Source organism: Gallus gallus, chromosome 12, assembly GCF_016699485.2.
Source record: "Gallus gallus isolate bGalGal1 chromosome 12, bGalGal1.mat.broiler.GRCg7b, whole genome shotgun sequence".
Classification (NCBI taxonomy): domain Eukaryota; kingdom Metazoa; phylum Chordata; class Aves; order Galliformes; family Phasianidae; genus Gallus; species Gallus gallus.
This window is the reverse complement of record NC_052543.1, coordinates 14,049,395-14,064,608: the sequence shown is the minus strand read 5'-3', so window position 1 is coordinate 14,064,608 and position 15,214 is coordinate 14,049,395. Positions and strand designations below refer to the sequence as shown.

The 15,214-nt window shown below is 43.2% G+C and overlaps 1 long non-coding RNA gene across 34 annotated transcripts in view; it reads left to right on the top strand.

Annotated features, from left to right (window-relative positions):
- Positions 1-14,394, top strand: part of LOC101751855 — a 73,282-nt gene extending 58,888 nt beyond the window's left edge. For 18 of the 34 annotated variants that reach the window (XR_006931320.1, XR_005839206.2, XR_006931311.1 and 15 more), the window contains one exon: positions 1,212-14,394. This is a non-coding gene — a long non-coding RNA (uncharacterized LOC101751855). The remainder of the gene's footprint in view (positions 1-1,211) is intronic. The other 16 variants (XR_006931332.1, XR_006931316.1, XR_006931313.1 and 13 more) reach the window with 6 other exon arrangements.
- Positions 14,395-15,214: the final 820 nt, after the last annotated feature.

Here is a 15,214-nt window from a genome sequence, read left to right as displayed (position 1 = left end):
AGCGGGAATGAGCAGGGTCCCAGATTTTATTTGGCTTGGATGTTTAAAGGCAAATAATAAGTTACATAATAAAACAACAGAATCATTAAACATTGATTTACGTGTTTATTTTGCTATAAGAAATGAAATTTTTATTGGAGCTGAATTAAACAGAGGTTTATGTGCTTGTATTCCCCATAGCCTTTTATACTCTAGTAATATAGCAATATTCATAAATCATACCAGAGTTTTCAAATTTCCTTAGGAGTGACCTAGGCAAAAAACCCTTAACAACTTGCTGAGAGACTTTAAATTAAATTCAGCTGTAATATCATCATGACTAATTTATAGCTCGTTTGGTTGCTGCAAAGATGCATTTAAAGAAATCGGTGTACACGGTGAGGATAAGATAAAACACTGGTTTAGTATCACGCAGTTATTCCACTAGAAAGATTTATTCAATGTTTCATTACTTGATTGAACATGGCAAAGCAATCAGGTCCTTGAGAAGGAATAAACCTGAATTATATAATGAAACATTGTAGACCTTCAACCAAGAAAAGGGGGGAAGTACTACACATGAAATCAAGATTTTGTATAATTATTGATGGACTCCATTCCCTTTGCTGTTCGATAAGGTTGTGCACGTGCGAACATGCGTGCAGCAGCACACACGTGCATGTACAGCCTATTTGTGTGTGTGTAGGAACACATAGGTTCTCATGCACGCATACCATCTCCACTTCAGCGTTTCACTGTAAAGTATTAAGATTGAGACAAGCAGACATCACCTGGCACAATCTGAGCTATGTTTCTGAAATGCCCAGCGTCCCCAAAGCCCTCCTCTGTCCCACTGCAGCTTTAGAACTTCCTGCGAGTCTGGTTACACCAAATGGAGATTGATGAGAAAACACATTTTGAAATTATTAAAGGTAATTTTTTTTTTTTGCCTTTAATTTCTTTTACCACAGAATGAAAAGGGTGAAAAATGATGTTTTTCCCCAATAATTAATTACATGTCTGACTTCTCAAATTTTATGTGGCAGAAAACTCCCTCTGAACTCAGTGTGTATTGAGACCCACCCCATAGCATCTCACTTTACATCACCGCAGTGCCAACATCACCTATTGTCTGAGGCTTGGATTTTCACTCTCTCCATGCTGGTTAACAACAGCAAATCATTCCAGACTGGAGGTAAGCTAAAATATGTCTTGGTTTCTGTCTTTTTCAGCCCCTTCTTCAGATGAGCGCATTCCTCTGATGTTGAACCTTCTAGGACATCAAGCTCCAGGAGGTGAACGGTGAATTACCCTGGTGATGGGTGCTATTTGGAGGCGTATACTGCTGTAATGAGAATGTACCATGGTTCCCCTTGAAGTAAGACATTGGCTATTGCTGGTAGTTACTGCCTTGCAAAGTATTAATGTTCGGTTATAGCGCAGTCATGTAGGAAAATTATAGATGTCTACAGGGTGTTACTTAGCAACACTCGGTATTGTTGAGTTAGTAATGAAGAAATGAAGTAAAAGAAATACAGAAGATATTGAAATCATAAAATAAACTGTGGTACAACTTGTGAAAGCTGTTCTGCAAATAAAGCTGTCTGTTTCTCTTTTTCGCACAGTGAGCACGGTGGAAGAACTTGAGATCTGATCTGAGGCAGCACATTTAAAATACCTAACTAACAGAACAAGTGTGTTGTTCCCTTTTGTCCTTGTTCCCTGGGAAAAGCATCAGAAGTGCTGAGCTTTTGAAGATCTTCTCCCTGCCATTTCAAACCCATCCTGAAGCACTGGCTGGCCAATTAAAATAATCTTCTTTGGAAAGCATTCACTGAAGCTGAGAATGAAAGCTCCTGTCTACTATATCTATTTTACCCATTCATTAATTTACGTAACTCTCTCCACCGTTAATCAAGTGTCTGTAGGCATATCTCAAAAGAAGGAGAAGACCACAAAAATTGAGACATTTCTGTTGGAGATGAACCTTCCATATGTTGCAGATCTATCTCAGACACTTATCTTAGCTTATCTCCACCTGTTTAGATTGGAAAACCGACAAAAATCCATCTCCCATGAGATTTCCAAGGTTTCTTGATTTTGTTTGAGTCAGAGCTGCCATAAGAGATGCATTTCTCAGAGCCCTTCTGAGCTGCTGCCAGGAACAGGGAGTGCTGGGCTGTGCCACTTCAACAACAACAGAAAGAGTTTTCTTTGAAAAGTCACCAAATTTTATAAGCTTTAAAAAAAAAAAACCTTAAAAAAAAAAAAAAAAACTTCAGCCTCGTTCAGTCTCAGATCTGATTAAAAGAGCTGCCCTGATTTATTGGTGTCAAACAAAGTATGTTTGGGTAGAACGCTATTTTGTAATGGAAAAAGCATCAGTGGAAGCACCGCCTCTCAGCGCTGCTTGGGTTGGATGAGTGCTAAGCCTTAAATTATGATTGTGCTGCTGAAGAAAAGGAGGACTGCTGGAAACGCTGCAGCTAAGAGGCCCATCTCTCACTCTTCCAAATAAAGGTATCTGTGGAATCAGCCTTGGCAACACCACCAGATCTGCTGGTTAAATACTGGGCAGTATCTGCCCACTCTGTGCTGCACGTGCCCTGCAGAGCAGATGGGAAGGGGTTTCATAATAATATTATGAAGTTTAATAATCTCTAGTTGCTTCCTGATGTCCTACCGTTTTTATTATTATTATTATTATTATTATTATTATTATTATTACTACTGTTTTTAATGGTTAAGCCCTTTTATTTTGCCTAACTTCTTGTTCTTGCACATTCCCTCAGCCAGGAACCTTCTACCAGAGCATTGCCACCAGGATGAGTCTGCAGGGACCGCCCAGACACACCTGGAAAATCAAGTGCCAGAAACCAGTGGTTCAGGGGTGCCAAGCACCTCTGTTAATATATCAGTTTATACCTGCAAGACCTTGTCCCACCAAACCAAAAAAAAAAATCCATCATTCTACTCATGCACTTTTCCCCAAAACACCACAAAAGTGACTTTTGGCCTTTAAATCTGATCCATCTCCATTTGAGATGCCACCGAGGCTACAGCTGAGACTGGAAGACCTTATATAAATTTAATTCAATAAAAGTTATTTGGAAACATCAACCCTGATTGGCAACTGAAAAAAAATATGCTGCAGTTATCAGAGTCCTCTGCACATTTTTCCCAGCAGACATTTTGTCTGTCTCACTTGTGGGGAACTACTCTGGGTCAGAATGCTGCAGATGCTTTTATGATTTAAAATTGAAAATTGAAAAAGATGGTCTTTGTCGTGTAACTTTTAGCAGTGTTTCTTTTGCACGAGCAAAACTGTCTTCTGCCTTAAGATGTTTAATGATTATTTGAAAGCGACTTGATGAATAGAAGAGCGCGTACTCCCACAGGGGACAAACGTATTTTTAGACTGACTCATAATAATTAATCTCTGTCGAAGTGTAATGCATTAATTTCTCCTACTGGTAGGGGCTCTACTGCTGCCTCTTTTCCTAAGGTAGATGGTTCTGCTCCGGGAGCTGATTTAAGTGGACACAACCAGGTACTCAGTTATGTGACTGTTACCTCAACGATCTCTGTAGGAACACAGGTACTTATTTTTGTGGATACGGTGCACTCCGTGTTTCATCACAGACCTTTGTCGCTTTGTTATTTATAGAATTCAGATTACTGTAATTTAAAAGTCTCTCTGTCCTTGCAAGCACGCAGTGACACAAAATAAACCCAAGTATTAAGGAGGAAAAAAAAGAAAAAAGAAAGAAAAAAAGGAAAAAAAAGAAAGAAAATGAAAGCAGCAATGTGGAAATGCACAGCTATAAAGTGTTATTATTTGCTAATAGTTTCCATGTAGAAGTTTGCTGCTGAGTGCCGGGCTCTGTGCAGTGCAGGGCGATGCAGCCAAGCATCTGCCTCCATGTCCCTCCTGATGTAGGCAGAGCGGGACTGCAGTGCCCTCCAAGTTCCTTTTTTAGTAAAATCGCTCCTTGTCCAAGTGCTGCTGGCCCCACTGTGTGCCAGAAATACCCGCGGTCCTTTGGGACACGCAGCCCGTGGCACTGCCTGAGCCCCAGTCCTCTCAGCCCACCAGGTCCCTCCCAGCCAGGGCTGGTGGCAGCGCTGCTCCTCGCTTCATTTGAAGGGCAGCAGACAGAAGACGTTGACTCTATTTATTTATTTGTTTGTTTGTTTGTTTATTTATTTATTTTTGGCACGGGATAGCAAATAACTCACACATGGCTGGAAAAGACTGCACGCGGGGGAGGATGTCACAGGCTGCAGGGTGAGAAGCTCTGTGCCTTGTCATCCGTTTCTTCCATACCCGGTTTTGCCCTTTCTCTGCTGCTGCCACTGGAGTACAGAGAGACCCAGAGCAGTGATGCCATTCTGCTGCTGGCCCTGCCCGCTCTGACCTTTTCCAACCTCAGAGAAGGTTTTGGCCCTAACTCCTTTGCCAGGAGTCATCCCTACAAATCAAGATGTTCCCCCTCCAGGTGAGATGATGCTTTGGATGGGGCAGGCTGCTATCACGTTGCCCTCAGTGGAGATGTGTGAGCAAGGTAGAGAGAGAATGAGGACTGGTGGAGCCGTACAAAATGAGCTCAAAGTTCTCATAGGGCTCAGTGGTGGTGCCGGGATCTAATGCGCTGCTAATGAGGTTGATAAGGAACCTGTGAGAGGGAAGGAAGTGGGAAAAATGGCTGCAGGACCACGTGGATGTCAATGAATATGAAGTAGGGACAGAATTAGGGTGGAGAAGACATGGTTGGGTAAGGGTCAAGTTGAGGTATTTGGGATAGACTCCCATTGAGATGTTTAATGAACTGAGCTTCTGTCTACCAAGGTGGTGCTTTCTCCAATACCTGTACAGAGCTCAGCACCCATGGTTCAGCTCTAACCTTCCCAGAGGTCTCCTGTTTCTGCCAGCAGACACGTCAGATGTCAGCACACATGCACTATGTGGATAGAGGGGGTGATAATAAGTATGCAAGAACATCTCTGGTGTAGGGAACTATATACTGCACAGTGAGTTGATCCTTAGTGATAGAGTCATAGAATTGTTTGAGTTAGAAGGGACCCTTAAAGCTCATCTAATCCAACTCACCTGCAATGTTCTACCAGATGCTTGGAGCCCCATCCAGCTTGACCTTGAAAGTGAAGTACTGACCAAGTAGTGACCAAATACTTCCTAAGCACTGGGAGGTGAGTCTGGGGCTTCAGGGCAAGGCAAGGTGGTCCCGTGTGCCTGAGTGGCATCCTGATGAACTGGATTTAGTTTCTTCAGCTACCTGAAGCCTACTTTTTTGTATTTTTGTATTTTTGAAAAAAAAACTTGTATTTTTGAAGGAAAAAAAAAAAAAGGTTGCTTTTCAAAGGCAGTGAGTGTTCCCAGTTGCAGTAGGTATTCATGAGATTTAGGTTTTACAAGCATGACATACATGTCTCTGAGAAACAGGATTTCTGGCCAGTTTGGATACCCCAAAACTGGAAAAACTTTTTTTTATTTTAATCTGATTATATTTCATCTCTCCCTATTCTCACAACATGTGATTTGACTGCAGGAATACTTATGTTGGTTTTTGGATGACCTGTTAATGAGAAATACAGAAAGCCCAAGAGGCTCTGAACAGTCCTGTCTTGCTGTTACTTGATCTCGGAAATAAGGCATGGTGTCATGCAGTAAACATGAAATAGAAAAGCAAACATAAAGTTATTAAAAATGTGCCATCTGCTCCATGCAGATGAGGAGCAGAAAATTCTCAGGAAAACTCTAAGGAAGTTCTTACGAACTTAACTGCTGTTGCTGAACTGAAGTTAGGGTAAAGGTGGTGCTCATGTACATCCTTGTACTATTGCACAGATGAGGTCTGAGTTCAGCCACTCATCTGACATAGGGTGATATTCATTCTAACACCAGGTGTTACGTTGCACTAGGAATAAAGCAGCCACTCGCTGGCAGAGTAAGCTGTACTCACAGTGAGGGATGGTGGCATTGCTGGGCAATGTGTTGGAGGCTGGAGATGGCTGTTACGTTCCTGCAGCTCCAGACCCTGCTGAGAACCTGAACTGTTAACCTGAATGCTCATTTTTATGTGTTTTCCGCTGAAACTGTTTAAAAGCATCTCTGTTGCTGTGAATTCCTGCTTATTTGTCATAAAGGGGGAAAAACACCAAACAGGAATTAACAAGAGGATTTTCTTTGTGACTTCAGTGCCTCATTAGGAGGTTTATGATCAGGCTTTGGGAAAGCTTTCCTTGAATTATTTTAAGGTTCTAATGATAAAAACCTCAGGGAGGTCATGCACATGGGAGATTTAATACCCCGTCAGAACCATCTGGCATTAGATTACATGCAGGGAAAGAACAAAATCTGGCAGTAATATTCATCTCCATTAACCCAGAATACAGGCTGATATGATTATAGCAGAGAAAATGCTCTCACTCTGTCACCAGGAAAAGCTCTTAATAGACCCAGGCTAAATTGGTTTATAAAACTGAAGACTTCTTGAAGCATGGATCTGCCCTCTCAATGAGTGCATTAGCTTTGGCTTTTAATATGTTTTATATCTTTTTAATGTCGACAAATAATATGTTAAAGCATAAAATATTGCTGGGGTGAAAGACAGTGTTTGGAGCTCCCAACTCACTGTGTGCGCACAGTGTTAGTGGTGTAAGCACAGCCTTGGAGCATAGTCCACTCATGCTTTGCTTCTACCTCTTCTCGAGAGCATCAGCAAGATCATGGTCCCAGTGACATCCTCAGAAAAACCTGTAATGCTGTTGGTGACAATAAGATCCTCTCAGCTGTTCTTCTGAGAGCCCAAACCAGCCAAGTGCTTAAGCAAGCACTTGGCCTGAAGCACACTGAGCAGCACTTCAGGATTTACATATTTAGTTCTAAGAAAGCCAGTATTTAAATTCTTGCCTAAACCAGAAGTTTAGGGGGAAGTAGAGAAAATAGAAAAGTGTAGGGTAAGAAGAGGGACTGGAAAGCCACTGTTCTCTGCCCCTCAGTGTGAGGGTGTTTGGTGCAAACCCTTCTGAGTGAAGCACTACAGGGACACAGCCAGAGTCACCGCCCTGCACCCGAACTGCTGGCTCACCTCTGTTCGGCTGCTGGGTAGTTCCTGCATCATTCTCATCTTGTTACTCCCCATCTGCACAATGACTTCTCCAGACGTGGTCTCTCTTCCCCTTAAAATTTTCCTTTTCTTTCACCTCCTCTTCCCTCCACTCGCAGCTCCATCTCCGGACAGCTCCTTTCCTTCACCCAGAGTTATGATTCCCTCGTTAGATGGAAAGCAAAACCATATGGGAGACAAGAAAAGGCCATTTATCTCAAAGTCTATTAAGATGTGGAGACCTCGCATTAAGACTCCAGTTCAGCCAGCCTTTTATGCACATGTTGCTGTCATCTCCTTCCACCAGAACAGGGGTGTACTCCTGAGGCAGACTCTCTAAGATGCTCTTAGCTTGTCATCGGGTTTGTACTTAGCGTGGCTCTGCATACAAAGCATTTAAAGGAAATAAAAAATTAAAAAGCATTGCCACGTCTTTTCCCTCAGCCTTCAAAGCCACCTGTGCCAGTTCTCCCCATCTTATTGTCATCCTGGAACAGAGTCGTGGAGCATTAAACAGGACGGGCATGAAGCCTGGCGAAGGGAAGTCACCAAATGGATGCTTCTACCTGAGTGACTGGGAGGGCTGACATTACTGAATTAACAGCTGCTTTAGGATGAGAGAGCAGAAGATGGCTGCTCTTTTAATTTGGGGTGAAAGCCTCCATCTTTCACACTTCTGGGGAGTTAAGAGATATGGAGCCCTGTAAAACACGACTCTTCTGGAGTCCTGCAGTGCCTGCTGTTATGTTTCTGCTCCCTTCTCCAGGGTTGTAACATATTTGCTGACGGATTTACGCTGCAGTTGGAAACCAGAACCCAGGACAGCCTGTTCTCTTGCTTCGTGCTATAAACATAAATACACTCGCACAGCCATTTGTAGCTGGTTCTTTCTATCTGCACAAGGATTTTATTATCTTTCTCTAAAGCAGCCTAAAGGGGAGCAACAGACTGGCGACAAAAGGAAGTGCTTGAACAGGAACAAGAATAAAAAGGAGCAAAGGGCAGGAAGTTGCTAAGAGACCATGCAAGCAAGAGCAGGGAATTAATGGCAGATATCAAAGCACCTATTGGAAACCGCCTGTTTTCCTACAAGGTCTCATTTAGTGAGGAGGAGCTGCTATCGGAAGGCAGCAATGTTGCTCTGGTCTGAAGTGCATTTCTAACACGGAGAAAACTTTTTCCCATCTCCAGTTTTGTTCTTTGCAGGGCAAGTTGCTAAGTTAATGACAGGCCTTTAAATTAACTAATTTTATAGGGCAGCAGAGCGAGTAATGTGGAAAAAAAAATGCAAGCAATTACGGTTTAAATAAACCTTATCCACTGCATTATTAGAAACTACCTGAGCTGAGATTTCAGCAGTGTTAGATTTGTCCTCAGCTCTCCCAAGTGGGAATCTGGGCCTCACAGGGTTGAACAGTGTGGGAAATGCTGAGTAATTCCAGCACTGAGCTCTCAGCTGCTGTCTCAAATTCCTGATTTTCACCTCCTGGTTCCATTGTTACTTTGCCTCTAACGCTCTATGGGCCTTTTGACTATAAAAGAACCAACAAGACAAGTCAAGCAGGTGAGGGAGGGCAAGAGAAGAAGAAGAATTGTGTTGAAAGGCACTTACCTGATAATGTTGGCAATGGCCCGAAAAACCCACTCTAACCTTCTCAGTACCTCCCAGTTCTACGCTCAACTTGAGATTACATCTACCATAGGCTGATAGTCTTTCTAGATGATCTTAATGGCCTTTCCAACCGTATTGATTCTGTGATAGCCCATCAGCCTCAGCCACTCTGAACAAGGCAGGGTGCTTTGCTGGCTTTGCTTGCAGAAGCAAAATTATTGCGGTCTTTCAACCACTGCTGTGGGAGAAGTGCTCCAGCTCTGCTATGTAGAACGGTTCCAGCTGTTCTCCACTCCCCCAGAGATATCATCAGAGAGCAGTCGCTTACACTGAGATTACGTTAATGATATCAAAGGGTGTGGAAGAAGGCTGCTAATTAGTAAGCCCTCGAGGCACAAAGATATAAATAGCCCCGAAGCAGCAAGAGAGCAGATCCAAATCTGCAGTCTGACATTATCTTGGGCTGAAAGCATTATGTGTTGACTGATTCCACCAGAGGAGAGCGATTGAACTTTCCTGTTGAGCAAAAAAGCAGGGCTTGTTTTGATTGATAAAGCTCCATGTCAGACAGTGCAGCGTATTATCTATTTATCGTGCCACCTGCCATGCCTGAGACAGGAGCAGCAGCAGTGAGAACATAGGCTGGGATGAGCCATCATTTTGAAGAAAAGATATTGGCTCGTACTTTTACTTATTAAAATAAATAAATGAAATAGCACCTATCTCTACTTCTATTGCCAAAAGTATAAACACTTCCAGGATCCAGCCAAAAGGCAAAGATTGTGGTAAGCAGCTGAAATCTGTCAGCAGAGAATTTGCTAGGAAAATAAGGCTATCCCAACTAGCATGGTCATGGTAGAGAGGAAATGGCAGTGCTGAGGAGGATGGAAATCACAGCGTGGCCTGCAGAGTCTCTGAAGGCTCAGAAGTCATAACCCTCATCTCATAGCACTGGTGCCAGTTCACTCCCCATTTTCTTGCATGACTGCAACTGGCAAACCAGTCAGCTCTCCTAAATCGCCATCCTGTATTTGGATGCAACTCACTGTACTTCTCCACGCTTTGCTTCCTGCAAGGATTACTTATATAAAGTTGTTGCACTGTTTTTTTTCTACTGTTGTTGGGTGGTTTTTTTTTCTTTTTTATTGTTGTATTGTTGGGGTTTTTTTTTAAGTCTTAGGCTGTTTTTTGAACACCACACCAACCAGCTGCTTGCAGCAGCTTGACACCACCATCACCCTATGATAAACTTACAGAATTTGGTTTTTCAGTGAAGGCTGGCTGTAAGGGAAGAGGGGGACAGGAAAGCACAAGAAGTAACCCAAAATTCCCCTCCGAGCACCATCCTGGCCATACACAAGGACTTGCACAGCTGTTCCCAAGTGCAGTATCGGAGCAACGCACGTAAGGAGTGCTTCTGCAGGACCACACAAGTTTGCTGCTATTCTTAAGCCGAGCCTCACAACTGGGAAACTCCTGCCAAGTTGCTTGAGACAGTGGCACCTGGGAAGTATTATATGAGTCTGTATTGCATCATGAGAACCCTATTTGCACTTAATTACACAACTCCCTCCCTCCTCCCAGTAGAACAAGCGGGACAGATGCTACATCTACAAAGTGAGAATCAAACACATTTTTTAAGTGGAATCTGACAGCCTGAAGCCTAGAGGCAGGCTTCAGACCAGATCCCAGCAGTGAAGATCCTCACAGTACTGAATGGCTCAGGCCAATGAGTTTTTGTGCAGGGATCCCACGTACCCTATTGTGGGCCTGTCTCATGCTCCTGCCTCCTTATGCAGAAATGTAGTTGGGGAGATTTTGATCTTGGTCTTTCTCTGTGAACCTTTTCACAGCCAGAAGCGTGGATATTATCTTCACAAGGCTCCTGCCAGGTCTTTTCTATGGTGCTGGTCACAATGTGTTAAGAAGCCTTGCAAGGATTCACTTGTAGATTGTACTGGTGCGTCTGGATTTGGGGCACCAGGTTAACAGGCATCAGTTGGGCTAACAGATGAAGATGCTCTGACAGGAATGAGTGATGGAGAGGCAGGAAAGCCTCACATTGGCTTTGCTAACCCAAGATGTGTAACAGCACCACCACCACATCATGTTTGATATGAGCAGATCCTCTCAAAACAGAGGCAGCTGGCAAGTGGGTGTAGGTCCGCCACTGGCTCACACCTGCCTGAAGCCCTGTGTTTGTTGCCTAGAAGGGCTGGAAGACAGCCATTGCTGTTCTGCCAGCCATCCCAGGCTGTATGGCAACAAATGTGCAAACTGCACTTTTTAAAGCAACTCATTGGAAGTTTGGATCCCCATGTGCATTTCTAACCTCAGCTCATTATTTATGCTCTTGCAATTGTACGTAACTGGGGGCTTTACCCTTGTATTCTCCCTTCATAAGTCAAATCTCCCATCCTTTGCCATAAAATCCAAGACTGGAAATACCTTTTCTGTTTATGTCACACCACAGTAATGCAGTCACTGATCTGCCACAAGCTTCAGCTGCTGTAAATTCTTTTCCTACTGTCCTTTCCCCACCAGCTTTCTTGGAGTACTTTATGACTCACAGGTCTGGGCATTGATTCAGTAGTTTCTTAAGGAGGGCCCAGAAGGTATGATGGAAAGGTATGTTTATCAGATGTGATATAGTTGAATGAATACGGTGAATGTTGTCCTACATGAACAAAAATGCAAATCCATCAAGGAAAGTTTTAATGTGTTCAGTTTAAAAAATTTTGCCGATGATGATTAATGCTGTGGGTGAGAAGTGGGGTTCCCAGAAACTTTGTGTTGACCATTAATCTGCATGGAAACCACTTGCACAAAGTTTAAGTCAGTGCAGATCACAAACTGTTTCTATGCAGCTCCTCTTATGATGACATTCAAAACGAAATGGGAGATCTTCCATGGTTTCACTTTAATACTTGTCTGCTTCAATTTGTCATTTATTTGGGCATCGTCTGCATTTTAAAACAGGAGAAGGAAATACAGGTGAGCAAAGGCGTGCTGTGGTGCTCTTCCAGATTTCTTCTCACGTGGTTGGTAATTTCACTCTATGGATGAATCACTGAGGGTTTTTCACACACACTGTCATTTTAATATTCATTAAATGAGAAAATGTTAGGGCACACGCAAAAAAAAATAGTTCAGCTTTCATGTTTCCTTCAGCGTGTGGTGTAAGCATGTTCTTCTAACTACATACCAAGGCTGGCTGGTGTTTTGCCTATTTGGCACATTCAGAAAACATGCCTAGCTTTGCAGCTCAAATGTGAGTCAGTATTGCAATTAAATGGTTTATATGCTGCGAAACACTGTGTCTTCGAATAAGATGATTACCAGACAGCATTTGCAATGCAGTGCATACTGGATACTGTTAGGTGAAACAATATTGCTTGTATCAGGACTGTAATTGATTTCTCCTTTATAAAGAGGTTTTCCCTCAGGTCTTCATAAGGGGTTTTCCCCCTGGGTCTTCAGGAGCTGTGCTCCATGGTCAGGTTCCCCACAACACAACAGTTCTGGTTTCCTCTGGTGCTGGAGAAAACACCAGAAAGATGAGCTCAGGGCTATCACTGCTTTTTGGCTCTCTCAAATATGGTAGAAAGTCTGCATGATTAAATTTCTTTCAGAACTGGAAAACTGGTATTTATACACATTTGAGGCTTTTCTGCTTGTGTGTCATCTGGCTATGTCATTATTCAAGGAGCTCTGCTGGCCAAGGAACATAAAGTGGAATTGCTGTAAAATAGCTGTGGTATGAGATGGTACCCATCATCGTTGTTGCTTTCCTCCCAGCTTTTTGGACTGGAATTAATTCTGGTTTTCACATTAATAACTGGGCAGTGTTCAGCAGTGCAAAGTCTCTCACCTTGTTTTGTGGATGTATTTCCTCATGAGGGGTAGGACCTGCCATGCCCCACAGGGAGTCCAATCCAGCTGCTGCACGGGCAGACAGAAAGGAGTCTTGGACGAAACAAAACAAACCAACCAACCAAACAAAAAACCTAACAAATTTAAACCTCTTGGAAAGTTGGGATCCTGGAAACTGCTTGGATCCTGCTGGAACTGGAAGCGCCTGTGTCTGCAGCACTCTGTTGGACGTCACTTCTAGTTACACATGTGCCTAAGTATTCTGTGAGGCCGGGCCCTCAGAGCCTGCAGAAACACCACGTGCTTCCAGACACTGTCCAGGGACATAAACACTTCCAGTTTTTCCTCTGGAGAAACCCAACGTGTCCTTGCCTGCTGAGCAGAGACACCGTGATGCAACCTGCGTGAATCTCCTCACCGGGCAGGGACCGATGGATGTGTGGATGGATGGACAGATGGGCAGATGGATGGACAGACCACCGCACACCCGTCAGGCAGCAGCTGAAGATGCCAGATTTTCCTCTGGCTGCTGACAGCTTTCCTAGGGCAGCCGGAGGATGCCTGGACTCTGGGTTTGTTAGTGTTATTCCAGCCAAGCTCTGTAGCCAGATCATCTCACATCAGCTGCGTATTATCCGGAGCCATGCAAGGAGCTGTTTTTTAGAGGAAATGCTTGTTTTATAGGGTCTCTTCTGGTCTAGGAAAAAATATATGAGATGTGTGTGCTGCTCCAGGAGCAGACAAGGAATATTAACTGTGACTCTTACTAATGGTGCAGTATGACGGAGGAGGAAAACTGCTCCTCTCCTTTTTGGCCCGTGCTTGACTCCTGCCTGAATCCTCTGATTGAAAAACAAAATGGGTTAGATTAGGGTTTTCCTCACTCATGCTCTTTCCATGTCACAGAGTACAAGGCTGGAGCTGGACTTTGTGCTGTCCTTTGTGGCTCAGTGACCTGGGATGCTCTGCCTGGCCAACACAGCAAGAAGCATTCCATGGCACAGGGCTGCTTGATGCACAGATCAACTCCAGCTTCTGCCTGCCTGCTGCTCAGTGTAATCCGTAGGTTGGCAAATCCAGCCTTGAGCAGGGCTTTGTTTTAGGTTTGAGTACATCAGGTTTTTGAGAAAACCCGAGTTTCTTTTATATTGTTTTTAATAAAAAAGAAGGAAATCCACCACAAAAGTATGCCCGCTGAAGGATTCAAAAAACACTGAAAAAATGAATAGATCATCATTTCAGGGAGGATAAGCATTGGGACCAGGATAAGCCATTGTTAGTATCTCTTTCGCTTTCTGAGTGATTTTAAAATGTATAGTTCTGCTAAAAAAAAAAAAAAAAAAAGGGAGTAAAGAAATCTTTCCTCGATGCCTTTCTATCTATTCCTTCATTTTCTCAAGCAGTATTGCTGTGCTCTGCCAAACTTCAGCGCAGTTGTGTGACCAGTGCTAGACCCTTCTAACTGGATAAGCCAATGCTTTCTCATAACAATACAAAACAAATATAAATAGATTCAGGGACAATTTGTCCAACAAGGATCTATAGTGCAGAGTGAATTCTGGAGTTATCTTCAAAGTGTTTCTAAAATGACCTATGGATGTCTGTCTAGTTTGTTAGGAGTCCAGAGGGATTTTCAATACGATGGATTCGGGTTATTAAATTACTGCTGGAAATGTGGAGTTGACCTCCAGTGGAAAATATTTCTGCGAAAAATGTCAGTGAACTTTTAAGTGAACTTTCCTCTACTGTTTCTTTTCTTGAATCAAAATAAACAATAGATTTGTATTAGGTGAGGGAAGAAAACAGGATGAATCTATTTTGTTTTATTTTCTGATAAGCAACACAGTCTAACTGCTAACAAATGTTGGCCACGTCTACTTCTAGCAGATACTCAAAGTGAAAGGTGCCTTTGAACTCACACTTGTAATGGGATGAAATCACTGTCTCCTTTCTGCTGATTTTGATTAGAGACAGTGAGAAATGTCCCCCTACACTGGAGTTTCTTTGCGTGAGGCTGATCGATGGAAATGTGCCAGGCTCAATAATGGGATGGTGGGAAGCACTTGGTTGGGATGGTTTTTGGTCTCAGAAAGAACTACGATGCTTCCCTGAAATGCAAGAGGCCTTGTTGTGCTTGGTTGGGAGACCTGCACGGGGGTTTCCATCTCCCTGGTGTTGTCCTGACTACCAGATTATGCTGGCAGGCGCTCTAATCCGGTGAATGCTTCACTGTTCAGACAAATTAAGCAGTTCCAGCAGGATGGAGCAAAAAAAAAAAAAAAAAAAAGCCTGTAATGAGCAGAAATAGGAGCCGAACCTGAGCCTCCTGCTCTGAGATGAGCATTTGCATGCATATTTTTCAAATGAAAGAGGAGGTTTTGCTTTTGACCATTAAGAAGCCCAGCCCACGGTATTCAGATGATGGATTTGTCAGTGCTTTCAGGCTCTTTCGGGAGGTTTTTAGTTCAGCCCTTTAGTAATGGCTTCAAGTTTTAAGGCATTTCTCTTTGTAGTCTCCAAATGACCTATTAAATTTCCAGACTCAGGGCACTAGAATAAGACCTTTACAGACTCACTGCCCTAGTGCTCATGAGGTTTGTTTGACATTAAGACTGCCACCAGA